Raw genomic sequence first — 18,234 nt, 5'->3', positions numbered from 1 at the left:
TTACAGTTGTATATTTCATCCCATTTACTATAGGTTGAATAAATGTGAAATAATATAACTCCTGTTTACTGTGCTTTCTGTTTATACAAGAATTTCAGAATTTCTTCTTTCTCCTTTCTAACTCTTTCTATATATCTTTCAATAACAATGATTTATTCTACTACTATCAACCTTACTACTGCTAGTTCTAGTTCTAGTTCAAGATGATTGAGATATGGGAATACTGTATATAAATGAAAAACATTGAATTTGTCTGAACATTATTAGAACCTTTGTGGGGTTGTAAGCGGTTACTGTAAGTTTGGAATAGTAATGTTTCTCCTAGTTAAAAAGAAAAAGAGGAAGAAGAATAAGAAGTAATGTCTCCCGTCACTTGTTACTCCTCCTTGACAATAATGAACGGTGATATATCGAATTGTGATTAATTTGTTCAGTGCAATTCTTCTGTTTACTACTTCTGTGAAGGTAAGGCTTTCCTTATTGCGTAATAACTTCATTGAAATACAAATAATATTACAGTTAAAGTGGTAATTCTTTATATGATACTGGTCTGATAGAAGCGTATTCTATTGAATAGGCCTATTATTTTTTTCGAGACTAGGCGTCTTCATGCAAAATTAGGCCTACCTTCAGAGTGGGCTTATTAGTAGAGGTTTTTCTAGGGAGTATCTTGGAATTTTAAAATATGATTTAAAAGGTAGTAAATCAGACACTTGATTCAAATGATGAAAACAACATTTACAAAGATTGTTTCCAAATTAACTTTCCTGTTGACATTGAGTTTTTTAGTTTTTTTTAGTTTTGACGGTCTATTATTGCTGCTAACGACTATCTATAATTTCTCAACTTCTGTTTCTTAATGTTATTGAAAGACTTAACCAAGAAACAACTGTTCCAAGTAGTGGGGAAGCAGAATGAAGTGAACTTTATCATCGGGAATTATAAAAAAAACTTTAATTCTAACGATCTAATCACTTGGATATGGTTCCTGTGAGCTATCAGAGGTTGGTTAATTCCCGCAAACCTAACAACAAGCTGTTTGAAGATATACTGTACAGTAGCTCACGAAAGTGACAGGCATGTTTCTTAGTCTCAGCTTCTCTAAGTTACCTAAGCTACCCTCATCGTACATACCATTACCTTTACTTACTTACTTTGATGGCTGCTTTTCCGGTCCCATACTGCAGGGGAACCCCACTCTCTACAGGACCTCCATTGTCGTTTTACCTTGTTCGCTCAGAGTATTTAACGTTTCATATCGCGTGTTGTTCATTTACTGTTAAATCGTCACTGTTGTATGACTGATGAAATAAGCAAGTCTTCAGTTTCCTCTTGAAAGCCTTAATATCTTCAATCATTCGAATGTTTCGTGGGAGTTTATTATATAGTCTCGGGGCCACATATTTAAAGGCTCTAGAGTCTAGAGCCTAAAGTAGACATAAATCTAGGTTCCAACAGTTTGAAGCCATCTGTAACTATTCTCATGTCGACACGATTTATTGGCTGCGCAATATGTAGCGATTCTCTTAAGTATTTTGGACGCCCTTCCCTATAGTTACCCAAGTTACCCTCTCCATACATATCATTGCCAAACCTAGCCCAGCCTTCCGTGCCCTTAAGTTACCTATACCTTAGCTGACCTACTTTTACTTTACCTGATCCTACCTTAACTACTCCTATCTTACCTAACTATATCTTACCTACTCTTATCTTACCTAACTATATCTTACCTACTCTTACCTTACCTAAGCATACCTTACATAAACATATCTTACCTACTCTTATCTTAGCTAGCCTTACCTTACCTAAGCATACCTTTCCTAAGCATATCTTACCTACTCTTATCTTAGGTAGCCTTACCTTTCCTAAGCATACCTTTCCTAAGCATATCTTACCTACTCTTATCTTAGGTAGCCTTACCTTACCTAACCTGACCTACTCCTACCTTGCCTAACCTAACCTACTCTTACCTTGCCTAGCCCTACCCTGCCTAACCTAACCTAACCTACTCTTACCTTGCCTAGCCCTACCTTGCCTGCTTCTACCTTACGAGCATTTACCTTACCAACTGCCATCTTGCCAGCATTTACCTTACCTTACTAGTATTACCTTAACTACTCATACCTTACCTTACTAGTATTACCTTACCTACTCATACTTTACCCAAATACATTATCTACCATCAATTTACCTGCACTTACCATGCCTAATTTTACCTTCCTACCCATGCCTTACCTACTCTCAACTTACCTATCCTTACCTACTCTTAACAGGCCTACCCTTTCACCCTGTCTACCTCCACTTTGCTACCCTTATCTTACCTACACTTACATCTTATCTGCCATCATTTTACCTCCCCTTATCTTGCCTAGCCTACCCTTGCTTTGTCTAGCCTAGCCTAGCCTATCCTTATCTTGCCTAGCCTACCCCTGCCTTGCCTGGCCTTGCCTTACCTAGCCTACCCTTGTCTTACCTAGCCTACCCTTGCCTTGCTTAGCCTACCCTTGCCTTGCCTCACCTTGCCTTGCCTCGCCTCACCTTGCCTTGCCTCGCCTCGCCTCGCCTCGCCTCGCCTCGCCTTGCCTTGCCTTGCCTTGCCTTGCCTTGCCTTACATTCCCTACCCTTGCCTTGCCTTGCCTTACATTCCCTACCCTTGCCTTGCCTTGCCTTACATTCCCTACCCTTGCGTTACATTCCCTACCCTTGCCCAGCCTACCTTTCCCTAGTCTACCTTTCCCTAGTCTACCTTTGCCTACCCTTGCCTAGCCTACCTTTCCCTAGCCTACCCTTGCCTAGTCTACCTTTCCGTAGCCTACCCTTGCCTAGCCTACCTTTCCCTAGCCTACCTTTGCCTAGTCTACCTTTTCCTAGTCTACCTTACCCTAGTCTACCTTTCCCTACCCTACCCTTGCCTTACATTCCTTCTCCTTGCCTTACATTTCCTACCCTTGCCTTACATTTCCTACCCTTGCCTTACATTTCCTACCCTTGTCTTACATTCGTTACCCTTGTCTTACATTCGTTACCCTTGCCTTACATTTCCTATCCTTGCCTTACATTTCATACCCTTGTCTTACATTCGTTACCCTTGCCTTACATTTCCTACCCTTGCCTTACATTTCATACCCTTGTCTTACATTCGTTACCCTTGCCTTACATTTCCTACCCTTGCCTTACATTTCATACCCTTGTCTTACATTCGTTACTCTTGCCTTACATTCCCTAACCTGAAGTTATCTTAGCTATTCTTATGTAGTCTACAATAATATAGCCTACATTAATGTAGCCTTACCTTACTTTATTTTTAGTTTCTTTTACTTTACTTTACTTTACCCTAACTTAGCTGACTAATATATTCTAGAAATGGTCTCTCACCAAGAAAAGTATCATAATTCCAAATTTTATACCAAATATTTTTTTTTCATGTTTAACTGTTATAGTTATACAAATTTATTCATTCAACAGAACAATAGGCACGAACAGCTACATGCCTTGGCGGAAGCAGCTACATTACACCTGCACTTTACAGTAGAATGAGAACTTCAATTAAGTCCCCGAACTCCAATTAAGTCCCCGTAGCTACAGAAAGACTTCAGTCTTTGACCTCCTGGACTTAGGTAAGAAGTAATGTTTTAATTATGGATTTATTTGGGTAATTTTAGGTAGCTGAAACCTCTTGGCAAGTAAAGAGAAAGACCATTTTGATTTAAGGAATTTTGCCCTTAGATCCCAGCACCATGATCAAGGAGACTATTCAGAATTGAAAGCATTATAAACTGAGAATTTAAAGGTGATGAATATCAAGGAGGAAGAAAGGAATTGATATCAATGAAATAGATTGATAAAAAGTGCATGCAGTTGTGGGCCAAAGAGATTCTTCAAAGATCCCTCAATATACAGTACATCAGCCGAGATACATTATTGACTCTAACCACTTCCCTCCATACCTTATATTTCTCATCTAATTGAAATTTAAAATTTCCTATAGAGTTTTAGCATCACAAATGATAGAGTGGATACGCTTTACAACTGTTTAGTCTCTCTCTAATTGATTAGTACTTTACAGGTTATCAGTTCTCATCTGTATGTCCATTTTATTTTGTCATAGCTACTACAATTACAGTAAACGGCTCTCTGCCTACATTTTGGTTCCTTTTTATTTCTTGGCTCTATATAAAAGATGGATTCTTCAGTCATAGCCACCACTATTTCCTCTTCTTTCAATATGAAAAACTTCATTGGTTCCACTTGTGGATGAACCTGTGAATGCCAAACATTTTTTTCCCATTATCAATGCAAGGAGTGTAATTCACTACGAAATTTGGAAAGCCTATAAAGATCTTACCATAGATAGACATGAGCACCTGTCTGTTAATCACTCAGAAAACATTGTCGATTCTGATAAAGGTGCACATACCCAGAACATTGAGAGCGATGATAGGATGTAGAGATACATTCCCTTGGGTAAATAAAAAGCAATTTGTTCCGGCATGATTACAAATCTTTGTCCTTTGCTTTGGGATAGGATAGATTATCAGAAAAGCTGGAGTATACGGCTACTAAACTTTTATAACGAGGTGTAAACAGGTGCAGGCTTGGGGAAGCCAACCTCCAGCTTCCATGCTTGCTCACTGAGATCTCATTCTGATATCAGCTCTCAGTGAGAACAGCTGCTCTACCACTGAAAGAAGTTCTTGGCTTTTATTAACTTTTTTTTTTTTTACAGCATTTTTGTGTTTGTTTGCTTGTCTACACTTAAGCAAACCTGACTTAATCAGTTTCTGTAAAGTAACTTTTGGATTTGTAACTTGAATGGGGAATGATATTCAGTACCTTATGATAACGCCCTTGAGACAGTCTTTACAAATAACCTCCCCCTTTATTATGAGTTCAGAAGATGATTTTGGGAGGAACACGCTCTCCTTACCAAGTGGTTTCCTTTGATTGAAGCAACAGCTCATCAGTGATACGTCTCCGAGTATGCAGTGTTTGGACTTATATCATTATTTGCCGATGAACGCACTACTTCATGCGCACAACCTTTTCTGACTAGATTGACAACCCTGTGTGCCAGATGTAGTCTGTGCTTAGCTAGCTCCTGATACACTTGATATTAGCGAATATGGAGCACGCTCACACTCAATAACTTAACAAGTGACACAACTTCATGGGATCCCATGGATTTGCAAGCACTTTCTTTAGCTCTCCTCACCGAGGGAAGAGACATGCCTAGTTTTAGCATGCCGCCCACACCTTTCATCTGGGACCACACACGTGAACTAACTGACCTGTCCTCACTGGACAACCACTCCTTTCTTCCCCCTGTAGTCGTAGCAAGCGTAACAGACGCATATTAACCTTCCCTTCGCCTTGCTGACATAAGCTGAAACTGCGGGAGGTTAGAAACAATCAAGTTACCATGCGCGTATGCTACCTAGACACGCCTCACCAAATACGGGCCGTAATGGAGAAGCGTGCTTCTTACAAGGCTCTCTGAGTTAGCAAGTAACATGTCTCTCTACATACGTGGTTCGTGTGGACACACCTGAGTGCATTAACTACTCTGAGTGCGGTCGTGGTTTGATCCACCTGTCTCCACTTGACAACCCCGTTTTGCCTGAGCCTGTTTTGGTAGCATGTGCTCAGTCTGTTAGGAGTCTGGAGCAGGTAGTTGTTTCGTAACCGAAATACAAACCACGCTATTTATATAGGGTTTACTTTCGGCGTAGCTGGAATGACGAGCCACTAGAATTTTAACAAGGGTTAATTACCCCCGCGCTAGTTAGCAAGGAGGTAGGGGAGTGGTAGCTAGCTACCCGTCCCCCCTCACACACCGGGGAACTGCTTCACTTCACTTTTGGCTCAGACGATGAACAGACGTCTCTGTCCCGTCCTTGCATGGCAGCCATTTATGTTTTGTCTTAATTACTTACTTTTCTTATACTTGATATATATGTAAACATTTTTATGTTTATATATATATTTGAGTATAGAAATACAGTAAGTTTCCTTTTCAGTGTTTGTGCTGTGTGTGTGTGTAGGAAGTCCACTCAATTGTACGACAACATCTCCGCGTGGTCCCAGGCCCCCACGGTGACATTTCGTGGGTCGCGATCTCTCCCTTGGTCCTTCGGTCTCAATTCGGCGGGCGCCATGGGGAATCGTCATCGCTGGACTTTATTTATTAATCTGTTTCTCCGCTGTTCCTCCTTCCCTACGGGGAACTTGGTCTATCAGTGTAGGGAACATGGGAGTTTAGTTTGACTATGGTCTCTCTCTCTCTCTCTCCTTGAGGTCGTTCACCCTTTTATTACGTATTACGGTAGCTTCCTTCCCGTTGCGGGTAGAGTTGCTACTCCGTTTATTTTGTCTCGATTTTTTTTTTAATCAAATCTAATTGTATTTGTTAACTTTTCAGCTCTGCGTAGAACGCTTCCCTTCGGGGTTCATTCGTTCCTACGATTAGTGAACATTCTTAGTTGAATTACATAATTATAATTGTTATAATTCTGTTTTGTTACAGTTCTCCGCCTTCCCCCCCTTCCCGTGAGTGTCAGTGGGGGAGGAGGACGCATGCCTGGTGCATAATTCTTATGTTCTTTTCCCTCAGGGGTTCCTCTTCGGAGTTCCTCCGGGGGAATAAATATCAACTAATTATTTTGTTTTCACAGTTAACTATCTAGTTTTTCGCTTGCCTAATGTGCCAACGAAGCAGAGCTGTCCTGTTTGGGCCGGGGAGTCTGCTGTTGCCGCCTCCTCTACGACTTCGTCATGGGCGTGTTCCCTTCTCTTAGAAGTTCTCCCGTGACAACTGTCAGCTCCTTAGTTCATTTAGAACGCTCAGGAGGTTAGCCTCTATGGGTGGGTAACTTCCCTTCCGAGGGAGGTTCCCTTCCCAGGTATGAGTTTTTTTCCCCTTCAGGGGGGGCAACTTCTCTTACCTTAATAATTCCTGGTTGGTTTTTTCCTGGTCCTCGGGCGGTTGCTCTTGTTGCTGAGCGACCGCTTTTGTAACCATGCTCTAGGGGCTGAGCGGTTTCAAGGCCGGACCATGGAATTCGTGCGATTATGCTCTTGGTGCTGAGCGATCGCACTTGCAGCTACCCTCAAGGGGCTGGGCAGCTGCAGGAGCTCCTCTTCGGAGAGTTTCTCTCTATGGTCAGCTTGCTGACCCAACGGCCCTAAGGGGTGCCTTCATCAGTTCTTCTGGTCTCTTCTACGAAGTGTTCTCTCTCGTTTGCGAGAGAGTCTCTCGTTCACGAGAGAGTCTCTCGTTCGCGAGAAGGACACTCATAGAGACTCCTCTTCGGAGGACTCCCCTGCTGTTGTTGCTGTTGTTGCTGAAGGCTCAGTTCCCCCCTCCGAACATCCTTCGAGGGGGCAGCTGAGTCCAACGGTCTCTCCTTTGAGTGTCTCTCCCCCTCGGGGGAGTTCACTAACAGAGACTCCTCTTTGGAGGACTGATGATGGTGCTCCTGTTCGTGGTCGTCTTCATCTTCAGCCGCAGAGGATCCTCCTCGACGAGAACAGACTGTTACAGCTGCTTCGCTAGACCTTTCGCCAGATCGTTCGCTATCTCTGACACCTGCCAGATCTTCTTGTCTTCCATCTCTGTTCTTGGACGCAGATGCGCAGTGGGCGCCACTCCACCCGGTTTTCCGACGGGCACCGGTCCCTTCGGGGCTAAGAGCTTATCTCACAATGTGAGTAAGTCCCTTAGTTCCAGGTTTTTACCTGTGCAACCTCGTTCTCCTGCGCGCTCGCACGCAGTAGATCGCAAATATTCTCCTGCTGTGGACCAGTCTTCTGCTGAATCAACACTCCAGCGATCTCCTGTAGCCGAGTCTCGTCGTAGATCTCCTGATCGCCAACGCTTCTGGGACCTTCTGTGCGGCTACGCGCCTTGTGCACCAACGGTCTCCTGAACGCCCACGATCGCCTGCTCGCCAGCGCACATCTAATCGCCCTTTTCTGATGTGCGCAATGCGCGCCGACGTTCGCCCTCGCACCCATGATCTCTGGATCTGGGCGCAAGCAGGGAGATTATTTCTTCACTGAACTGCATGTTCACCTGCTAGCCAGCGCGCATCTGCGCCCCCTTTCCCGATGTGCGCAAAACGCGCCAACGTTCGTCCACGCACCCATGATCTTCGGATCTGGGCGCAGGCAAGGAGTTTATTCCTTCTCCTCCTCGCCGACGATGTCTCTGGTTCTGCACCCTCGCTGATATCGTCTGGCCGCGCATATCTTCTGGCCACGTAACTACTCGCCTACGATCTCCCGGTTCCTGCCTCGTCGCGCGCAGTTCAAGAAGTTCCTACGCTAGCGCACAGGCGCTCACAGGTTCTTCTGGACTCGCAGCGCCCTTCTGGAGTTTCGCGCCAAGCGCGCCCACCACGGTTCCAGTTCCAGCGCGCCAACGCGCCAGCACGCTTCCACTTCTCACCGCGCTGCCCAGGAGACACCAAAGCTAGCGCACGTGAGCTCACAGGAACCCCTGGGCTCTCCTTGTGCGCCAGCGATCTCCTAAGCGCCTGCGCAATTCTTAGCCTGCGAGCAAGCGTTTTCAACACTTCAATCGTCATAAGTTTCCTACGAGCCCTCGCGTTAACCCTCCCGTACGCGATCGGTCGCTACGCGCCACTGCTCGCCAACACGCCATCGCTTGCCAACGCGCCTTCACCCGCCTACAAGCCATCGCTCGTCAACGCGCATCGCTCGCTAACGCGCCATCAGTCTCCCGGCCGCCTGCGCTCTCCCTTACGACCGCGCGCCCGCGCACATGCGCACCCATGTTGGCCCGCATGCGAACCAACGGTTTTCCATCGCGCCAGCGCGATTCCCGCCAGCGCGATTCCCGCCAGCGCAATTCCCGCCAGCGAGCCATCGCTCGCCAAAACGCGCCATCGCTCGCCAAAACGCGCCATCGCTCGCCAAAACGCGCCATCGCTCGCCAAAACGCGCCATCGCTTGCCAACGCGCCATCTCTCGCCTATGCGCCATCAGTCTCCCGACCGCCAGCGCTCGCCCTTACAACCGTGCTCGCCCTCACCTGCGCGCCCACGTGCACTTTCGCCTGCGCGCCCACGTGCACTTTCGCCTGCGCGCCCGCGCACCCACGTTCGCCCGCGCGCAAACCAGCGATTTACGTTCGCGCGAGCGCCAGGGCGATTTCGACCGCGATTCCCGTCGGGTTTTCGCAACACGGGCAACCTGGCGAGTCTTCTGGAGCGCGTACTTCCAGATCACGATCTTCACCCCGTAAACGCAGAGCATGGCACGTGCAAGAGCAGGAAGAATCTTCAGAGAGGTCTGGGCAACATTCTTCTCCTTCTTTTCAGGCAGGCCCCAACATCTCTACTCCTCAGGATCGTTCGATTCCCTTCCCCCCAGCGGGAGTCGCTGACACTGCGTCTGTCAGCCGTCAGCAGAGGAGGTACTTCGAGGTCATGGGGGAACCTGGTTTAGCCCTTCCTCTCCACCATTCCGTAGAAGGGGCTTACCAGAAGTTTTTCTCTCGAGAAATTCTCCGCCCAGCAGGTGACATTCTCAACTTCAGAGATCTTAAGCCAGGAGAAAACCGCAAAGTGTGCCATGCGGGCCACTTCATGGCTGGTCGTCTGGCTTGGATCTCTGGGCATCCTCCTGCGATACGAGAATTCGTCCAAGGAGAGCTCCAGGAAGGTCATGGAAACTTTCCTCCTCTCTGGCACGAGCACCATCGTTTCCCGGCTCACCAAGATTTGAACTTGTGGGCAAACTCGATGTTGAAGCATTGAGATGCAGTGACCGAGAGGTTCCTCTCGGAAGTCCCAACCATGGATGTCGGCAAGCTCAGACACTCTTCCATCCCTGGAAAGACCTTGTTTTGAGCCCAAGGATGGGGAACGGACAGCTGAGAGGTGGAGGAAGTCGAATCATGGTTCGCTCCTCCAAAGGTGCTTACATCCAGACCCTACAAGCCTCCAGTGCCTCAACAACAACAGCCTTGTCAGCCTAGGACATCGGAACCGGCCCCGGCAGCTAAGACAAGGTGTCTAAAGAGCAGCCCCCTCCTGTCAGAGACAAGAAGGGCGGGGATTCCTCCTTGGGAGGCAATAATCCTAGAGAGAGTGGCAGAGGCTGCAAACGCTAGGGTTGGCAACCTCCCTGCATGGTCCCCAGGGGGGGGATGCGTAAGGTTGCGCGCTCAGGTGGCAGCAACTCGGGGCCAATTCCTGCACGATCTCTGTGATCAGCCAAGGATATCACGTCTCGTTCTTTACATCTCTACCGCCACTGACAGCGAATCCAGTGTCGCTGAGCTCCTATGCCATGGGATCGGCAAAGGGGCTAGCAGTTCGGGCAGAAGTCGAGACCATGCTCTAAAAGGATGCTCTCCAGGAGGTCATTGACGGCTCCCCCCCCCCCCCCCCCCCCGGCTTCTTCAGTCGACTCTTTCTTGTAAGGAAGCGTCTGAAGGCTGGAGACCTGTCTCGACCTCTCAGCCCGGAACAAGTTTATCGAACAAACTTCGTTCAGCGTGGAAAAGCAGAGTCGATCAGGCTTTTAGTGAGACCACAAGACTTCATGTGCACACTAGATCTGAAGGACGGGTACTTCCAGATCCCAATCCATCCGTCTTCCAGGAAGTACTTGAAATTCAGCCTAGACAACAAGATATACCAGTTCAAGGTGCTGTGTTCCGATCTCTCCACAGCACCGCAGGTGTCCACCAGAATGTTCACCCTGTTATCTTCATGGCCACACAGGAGCGGCATCCGTCTCCTTCGCTTTCTGGATGACTGGCTAACCCAGGCAGTCTCGGAATCGACCCTTCTTCGACACCGAGACAAGCTTCTGGGACTTTGCCAAGATCTAGGGATCATAGTAATTCTCGAGAAGTCTTCTCTGCTTCCATCTCAACAACTGGGATATCTAGGCATGATATTAGACTCCAATCTCCAAGCCTTCCCATCAGATAACAGGATAGCAAGGCTGAGGAGAGTCGCAGAACCTTTCCTCAGATGAGGAGAGCTTCCAGCCCAATCTTGGTTACGCCTCCTAGGTCATCTTTCCTCCTTGGCCAGGCTAGTTCCAACGGCCGCCTCAGGATAAGATCCCTGCATTGGCGGCCCAAGACCCGGTGGAATCAAGACAACGATTCCCCAGACATTTTGGTCCCTTTGGGACCTGCGGAACGAATGGACTTGCAGTGGTAGTTGACCTACGGAAACCTTTGCAAGGGAATGGATCTTCTCGTCCTTCCCCCGCATTTGATGCTGTTCTCGGACTCGTCAAAACAAGGTGGGGGGGGGGGGGCCCACGTTCTGAATCAGGCCTATGGTCAGAACCAGAAGGGTACCGCCACATCAATCTGCTAGGAATGAGGGCCGTATTCTGGCCCTTCAACACTTCCAACAGACCCTGGCGAGTCACTCCGTGAACGAAAACTCCACGGTAGTGGCTTTTTTCAACAAGCAGGGAGGTACCTTTTCATAACAGCTTTCTCATCTTGCAGTAGAGATACTGAGATGAACCAAATTCCACTCAATACCCTGTGCTCTCCGACAGTCTGAGCAGGGCCTCACAGATAGAGAGTACCGAGTGGTCTTCAGCCCCCCCTGGTAGCTAACAAGTCCTGACCTTGTGGACCTGTTTGTGACAGCCTTGGATTTCAAGCTGCCGCTGTACTACTCCCAGTCCCAGACCCCAAGGCACTCTGGCAAGATGCCTTCCTACAACGGTGGGACAACATTGACGTCTACGTCTTCCCACCGTTCTGTCTGTTGAGAAGGGGGCTCAACAAGACCAGACTATCGGTCAACCTGTCGATGACTCTGATAGCTACGCTGCGGCATCATGCAGAGTGGTTCCCGGAACTTCTGCATCTCCTGACGGAACTCCTGAGAGAGCTTCCCCCACGACACGAGCTACTCAAACAACCACACTGCAACATCTACCACAAGCCGTAGCATCGCTTCGGCTTCACACCCGGAGACCATCCAGCATCTCCTCACAGAGAGAGGCGTTCCGCAACAAGTTGCGGAGTGGATGTCTCGACACCTGCGAAAGTCATCCGCAGGGGTCTACCAGGCGAAGTGAAGAGTCTTCTGTGGTTGGTGTCGTGGGAGAGGTACCTCTCCCCTTGATGCCACTATTCCAGCAATAGCAGAGTTATTGTCTATCAGCGGGAGGAAATGCGCCTTTCGCTCTCGGCGGTGGAAGCCTATCGCTGAGCCTTAAGCCTGGCCTTCAGGCTGAAAGGAATAGACATTTCCTCCCCGCTGGATCTTTCTTCGCTCATACGAAACTACAAACTTACCTGCCCCCAGTCGGAAGTGAGACCTCCTCCATGGAACATGGTTCGGGCTCTTAGGGCTCTTAAGAGATCTCCCTGAGAACCATTACGCCAGGCTTCTGATCGTCACCTGTCTTGGAAGACGGTGCTCCTGCTCGCTCTGGCCTCGGCCAAGCGTGTCAGTGAACTTCATGGTCTCTCGTACGATGTCGCCCATTCAAGAGGATAGGTGGAGGTAGCGTTCAGGTTCGTCCCTGAGTTGGTTACTAGACTCAAAATCTTGTAGTCCCGGACCTTCGGTTCGACTCCTTCAGGATTTCGAGTCTCCGTTCTGTAACAGATGACCCAGACCTTCTCCTACTATGCCCTGTAAGGAGTCGGAGGGGTTATCTTAAAGAACAGCTGTACTTCGTCCTCACGTGCAAGCCTTGTTTGGGAGCACAGGGAGGACGGAGAGGAGGATCATCAAGAATGCCTTTTCAGCCTGGATTCAAAGGGTCATCCATCACGCCCTGAATCCAGACCCTCCTCCGTCACGTCACCTTAGAGCACACGATGTCAGAGGCATCGCAACGTCCCTGGCCTTCAAGAGGAACTACACTGTGACTCAGGGGCTACAAGCTGGAGTCTGGAAGCGTCTAACGACCTTCACAGCCCACTACCTGCAGGACGTGACCCACAGGAGCCTCAATACGTTTAATATCGGCCCTGTGGTGGCTACACAACAGCTGGTCTAACCTCAGGCTCCTTAATGGACAAGTAGCAGAAGGTTGGGGGCATTGTTACCTGTTTTTAGACTGCATGAATGAAAGAAGTATGTCTGGCCCTTATTTCTTTCTTCATCCTCCCCTCTCTTGGGAAAAGCAGCATCCTGGGTTCTCTGCATAGTTGACCTCAAACCTCTGCAGGTAAACCATGCTTCCTTGTGTTCCTAGTATTAGGTTAATACTGTCGTGTCCCCCATACCCTGACGAGGTGGTATTGGGAACGTCCTAGCCTAGATTTCCAGCTAAAGGACTTCAGATCGACTTCCTAGGACAAGTCACACTTCTTCCCTCCACACACAAGCTTATGTAGGCCGCACGTTTCTTGCATAGCAAGAAACTTACGAGGTGCAGGGACTCTTTTTCTCGAGTGTTCCTCACTTGGATTCTGAGTCCCCTGGTAACCCAAAGCCAGTCAGGCTGGGGACTTCCACCCTGCCTAAGGGTAAGTCACCCAATGTAAATAGCGTGGTTTGTATTTCGGTTACGGAACAAATGACAAATTCGGAGATAATTTGTATTTTTCCTAACCATACAAACCTTAGCTATTTACACATATTTGCCCACCAGCCCTGTCCCCCAAGGCAAGTCCTACCTCTAAGTGAAGTGAAGCAGTTCACCGGTGTGAGAGGGGGGGAGGGGTAGCTAGCTACCACTCCCCTACCCCCTTGCTAACTAGCGCGGGCGTAACTAACCCTCGTTAAAATTCTAATGGCTCGTCATTTCAGCTACGCCGAAAGTAAACCCTTTGTAAATATCTAAGGTTTGTATGGTTAGGAAAAATACAAATTATCTCCAAATTTGTCATGTATATCATGTGGACATAACTAAAGCATGTAACCTCACCTAAGAGTACTCATGAATTAACTCACCTGTCTCCACTAGACAACCCCTCCTCTCCTGAGCCTGTTGTGGTGCCTGCTAATGCCTGCGAGCACCCCCTGTGTACACTCAATCGATTAGGGGTTTGGAACACATGAGTTGCTATGTACATCACTCACAAATGCACTCATAATTATGACCTGCAGGTCTAGCCAGTAATCCTTGTGGACTACCAGTAGCATGGCTTTTAGCACCCATTTACTTTTCTAGATGACCTTCATCCTCGAACCCATGGATGTTCGAGATCATCTAGAGTATTTTCCCCCAGCAACAATTATTGATTGTCCCCAATCACATTTGGTTTGACCTCAGAATCATTGAGTTCTCGGCAGAAAAAGTGCATTTGGGTTGACCTCAGAATCATTGAGTTCCCGGTAGAAAAAGTTTTCAGCCTCCTTGGAATGAAATAAATTTGGTACAGATTACAAGTTCCTGATGCCTCAGAGAAGGAGGTTTGTAGCTATCTCATTCCCCTCTTCTGAGAGGATGCAAGCCTCCGAGAAAGTAAGGATATCTAGTCAGGACTGAGGAGCAGATCTCGCAGACCAGAGGGGATTCTCAAGCTATTGGGGATATCATGGCTTGGGATACAGACCTGATTCTAGAAGGGGTATTGGGAAAAGCCCCTCTTGCCCTCAATCTCCTCCAAGGGGAGAGAAGCGTATGACATATTTGTATCTCTACCCCACCCCACAACGGCCTTGTTGCTGTCTCCAAAGAGAGTGACATAATTACCCCTGGAACATCTATGCAGAATTACATGCATGTATTCGATTATCACTGTTATAATGACGATATAATGGGGATTCTTATGAATCACCCGTTTTCCCAGATTCACAGAGTACAGTTGATAAAGAAACACGCGAACACAACTTTACGGCATGTAACATTTATTTGACGCTTTTCAAACAGACGAAAATCTTGTACAAGCGTGTATTGTATTCATACCTTAAGTTCCACAAGAGGATATTCAAGGAATGGAATATGCTTAATCAAAGGTTAACAACGAGTTGGCAAAGGTTTTGTAGTCCTCCTTTGGGTGGAGTAAAGCTCGATCATTAGAGAACTTCAAGTAGTTACAAAAATGCTCTTATTGATGACAAGAGTTGGCAAGTCCCATGACTCCTCCTCTTTCTCCACATCCTTTCTCAGGTCCTCCAGCAATCACAGGTCCGAGATTTTCATCTCCAGTGGCTCCTTATTCCCATGCAACAGGAGATGTAATTAGACCCACTGTAACAGCGGGTAGGACAATAAATCTACTACAAAGATGTCGTGATAGCATGCCTTCCTGGGACAGAGAGGAAAAAGAAGTGGCACAAGAGAGATTGCCAAAGGATTGGAGTCACCCTCCAAAGGAGATCAAAAGACCCTATTTGCCTGGCGTGACCCTCGTTCTTTCCTCGACCTCAGGCATGTTGTCAGTCAGCTGACATTAGACACATTGCCAGTCAGTCAGCTGACATTAGACACATTGCCAGTCAGTCAGCTAATATTAGACACATTGCAAGTCAGTCACCTGACATTAGACACATTGCCAGTAAGTCACCTGACATTAGACACATTGCCAGTAAGTCACCTGACATTAGACACATTGCCAGTAAGTCACCTGACATTAGACACATTGCCAGTCAATCAGTCAATTGACAATCGAATAATTGTCAGTCAATCAGTCAATTGACAATCGAATAATTGCCAGTCAATCAGTCAATTGACAATAGAATAATTGCCAGTCAATCAGTCAATTGACAATAGAATAATTGCCAGTCAATCAGTCAATTGACAATAGAATAATTGCCAGTCAGTCAGCTGTTATTAGACACACTTCCAGTCAGACGAGAACAAAGCCAATGCCCTTCCTTTACCCCTATTGAACAGTTAGTCTTGAAAGACCAACCGATAGGAGATTTATAAGACACTCCCACCATTCCTATCCACAGGGGAGAGACAGTGGTGCCCAATCCTTCACAGTTGACAAAGAATAGGACAGCAAAATGTCATACTACTTGACTTTCTACTCTCCTGTTCATAATTGCGATCATCGGTCGCAATGAAAACAATTCGCAATAGCAGATCGGTTACTGAATATGTACTCTTATGGCAGCTCCACCTTACCGGTCTGTGCTCCCATTAAAGTGATATAAGCCATACTACTAAGTGTTTGTGCACGCTTAAGAGTGTACCATTACACATGCGCATGATCGCAAGCCACAACCTTATCTTCTCAGCTTGTGATAGACGCCTGCTCCTGATAGTTCATGCATCTTCTCACCAACTCATGATCGATTGCTCATCCTTTCACCTGCTTGTGAGAGCGTTTTCCCAGGAGATCATCTTCACTAGCACACTCGTTTTAAGATTTTGGACTTAGCAGGTGGGGTGCCATCTTAGAGCTGTCAAATACTGGTGCTCTCCTATGTAATTGCACACAACCTCCCTCACCCGGTCCTTACGAGCTTTAGTTGTTATTGCAATCTCCAAGTTATTCTTTGGTATACATGGGACAGAGAATAAAGACACATACAAGCACACCCACGGCATGCCTTCAGCACAGTCCAAAGAATGTTGCTGAATGCAGGGGAAGTGAGGGCTCTCCAGGCTTCTTCAGTTAACGCTCTTATTGAGAACACGTCTGGAAGCCGGAGGCCGGTCATGACCTCTCAACCCTGGATGAGTGTTCTGCAAACCTCTTTCAGAAAGGAGACTACACACGCAGTCAGGAAAGAGATCAGGTTATTAGGCTTCACAATGAAGATTGACTTGATAATGCGTTCTTCCATATCCAAATCCGGCTTGCTGCTAGGAAGTACCCCCATGTGTTGTAAGCATGCACAGCATACCAATGCAAAGTACTTTGCTTTGTTCACTCAACAGCTCTGTATGTTTCACCAGTTTTTACTCTAGTTTAGACATGGAAACACACCAACATCCCTCATCTTCTCAATTACTTGGACAAATGCAGGATCTTGACAGACTCAGAGGACAGCCTTCCTCTCCACCAAGACAGGTTTCTCTTATTCTGTCATGAGCCAGGGATCTCGATGAACCAAAAGAGGTCACTTTTAATGCCTAAACAAATATTGGTCTGCTCAGATGTGGACTTCGACCCCGTTGTAGGAAATCTTCCCATCTCAGGACAAACACATCAATAGCAAGGACTAAGCAAGGTCTGGGAGTAGCTAAGAGACCAATTTATCTATAATTGGCTTTCGACTAAAATTGAAACTGACTGTTTTTAAATCTTAAGTACTAAACCAGCAAGTTCACTGAAATCTTTTCAGATATGCTAAAGTATTTGAAAATATTATAATAATCTCCATCTTCAATAATTGCACTTTAGACTCTACCAGAAAATTACAATTAGGCTGTATCTAAAATTATCTTTTCACCTAATATTCTCAAAATTCCAATACAATATTACCAATGACAATACTGTGTTAACTTTATCAAGAATAGCACTCATAAAACCACTGTTTAAAGAATTTGGTTGGTATTGAAACACCAATCTAATTTTATACAATACACGTCTGTTATTACAGTTCCGGATAATCATCCAAGCTGAATTTGTCTTATTCTTGTTTTATCCTTTTACAAAATAGGGTTATTAGCACTATTCTGTCAGATGTTTTTGTTGAAGAATATCACACCATGGTCAAGTTTAAGCTCCAAGAGTGTGTGTAATATAAAATTCTAAAGTATGAATTTGAATATGCCATCTATTCTCATGGGTGATTTTAAAAAGTTACTCTATGTATCAAATTGATTCACAAAATTGATGTTATGGCTTAAAGGTGAAGAACATTTGTAGTATACACATTTTACCTTCCTTTCAGATGCGTTCAAAAGGCGATGCCAGTAAACTAAAAACTTTCAAGCGCGCTACCCGATTCCTCTAGTAGTATGGGAAGGAGATGGAAGCTAAAAGAACATTGATGGCCCAAGATTGAATTAATCATATCTATATCAAAGCTGATAACAAGGATGGAGATTGCAAGATCCAACTGACATTTTCAAGATAAGTTTAAATTTTCATTAAAGTTTTCGTTCAGAAATTTACATAGTATGTAATAAATATCTATAGAAGGTAGCTTATGGTTAGTGAACTTATACCATCTGAAAAATTCTTAGTATTGCAGAAATTTTGATGAAAGATTTTTTTTAGGGGGTGGGGGGGGGGGGTGGGATGGTCAGATGCTGTCTGAGCAGAGATCTGGCAGTAATTCTAGTCTTCTAGGTTTTGTTATTACTGTACATTGCTCGAATTTTATCTGTATACTATATGGGTCATTGTAGATGTAGAAATATTT

General features: G+C 46.2%; 1 long non-coding RNA gene across 1 annotated transcript; it reads left to right on the top strand.

The window, feature by feature from the left end:
- Positions 1-335: 335 nt before the first annotated feature.
- Positions 336-18,044, top strand: LOC137656963 (uncharacterized). The gene is made up of 3 exons (XR_011047063.1): positions 336-465; positions 3,467-3,618; positions 17,761-18,044. It is a non-coding gene; the product is annotated as an uncharacterized lncRNA (long non-coding RNA).
- The last annotated feature ends 190 nt before the right edge of the window (positions 18,045-18,234 follow it).

The sequence above is a fragment of the Palaemon carinicauda genome, chromosome 18 (assembly GCF_036898095.1).
Source record: "Palaemon carinicauda isolate YSFRI2023 chromosome 18, ASM3689809v2, whole genome shotgun sequence".
In the NCBI taxonomy this organism is placed as follows: Eukaryota; Metazoa; Arthropoda; class Malacostraca; order Decapoda; family Palaemonidae; genus Palaemon; species Palaemon carinicauda.
Note: the sequence above shows the minus strand (reverse complement) of the source record. Positions and strands in the feature narration are given on the sequence as shown.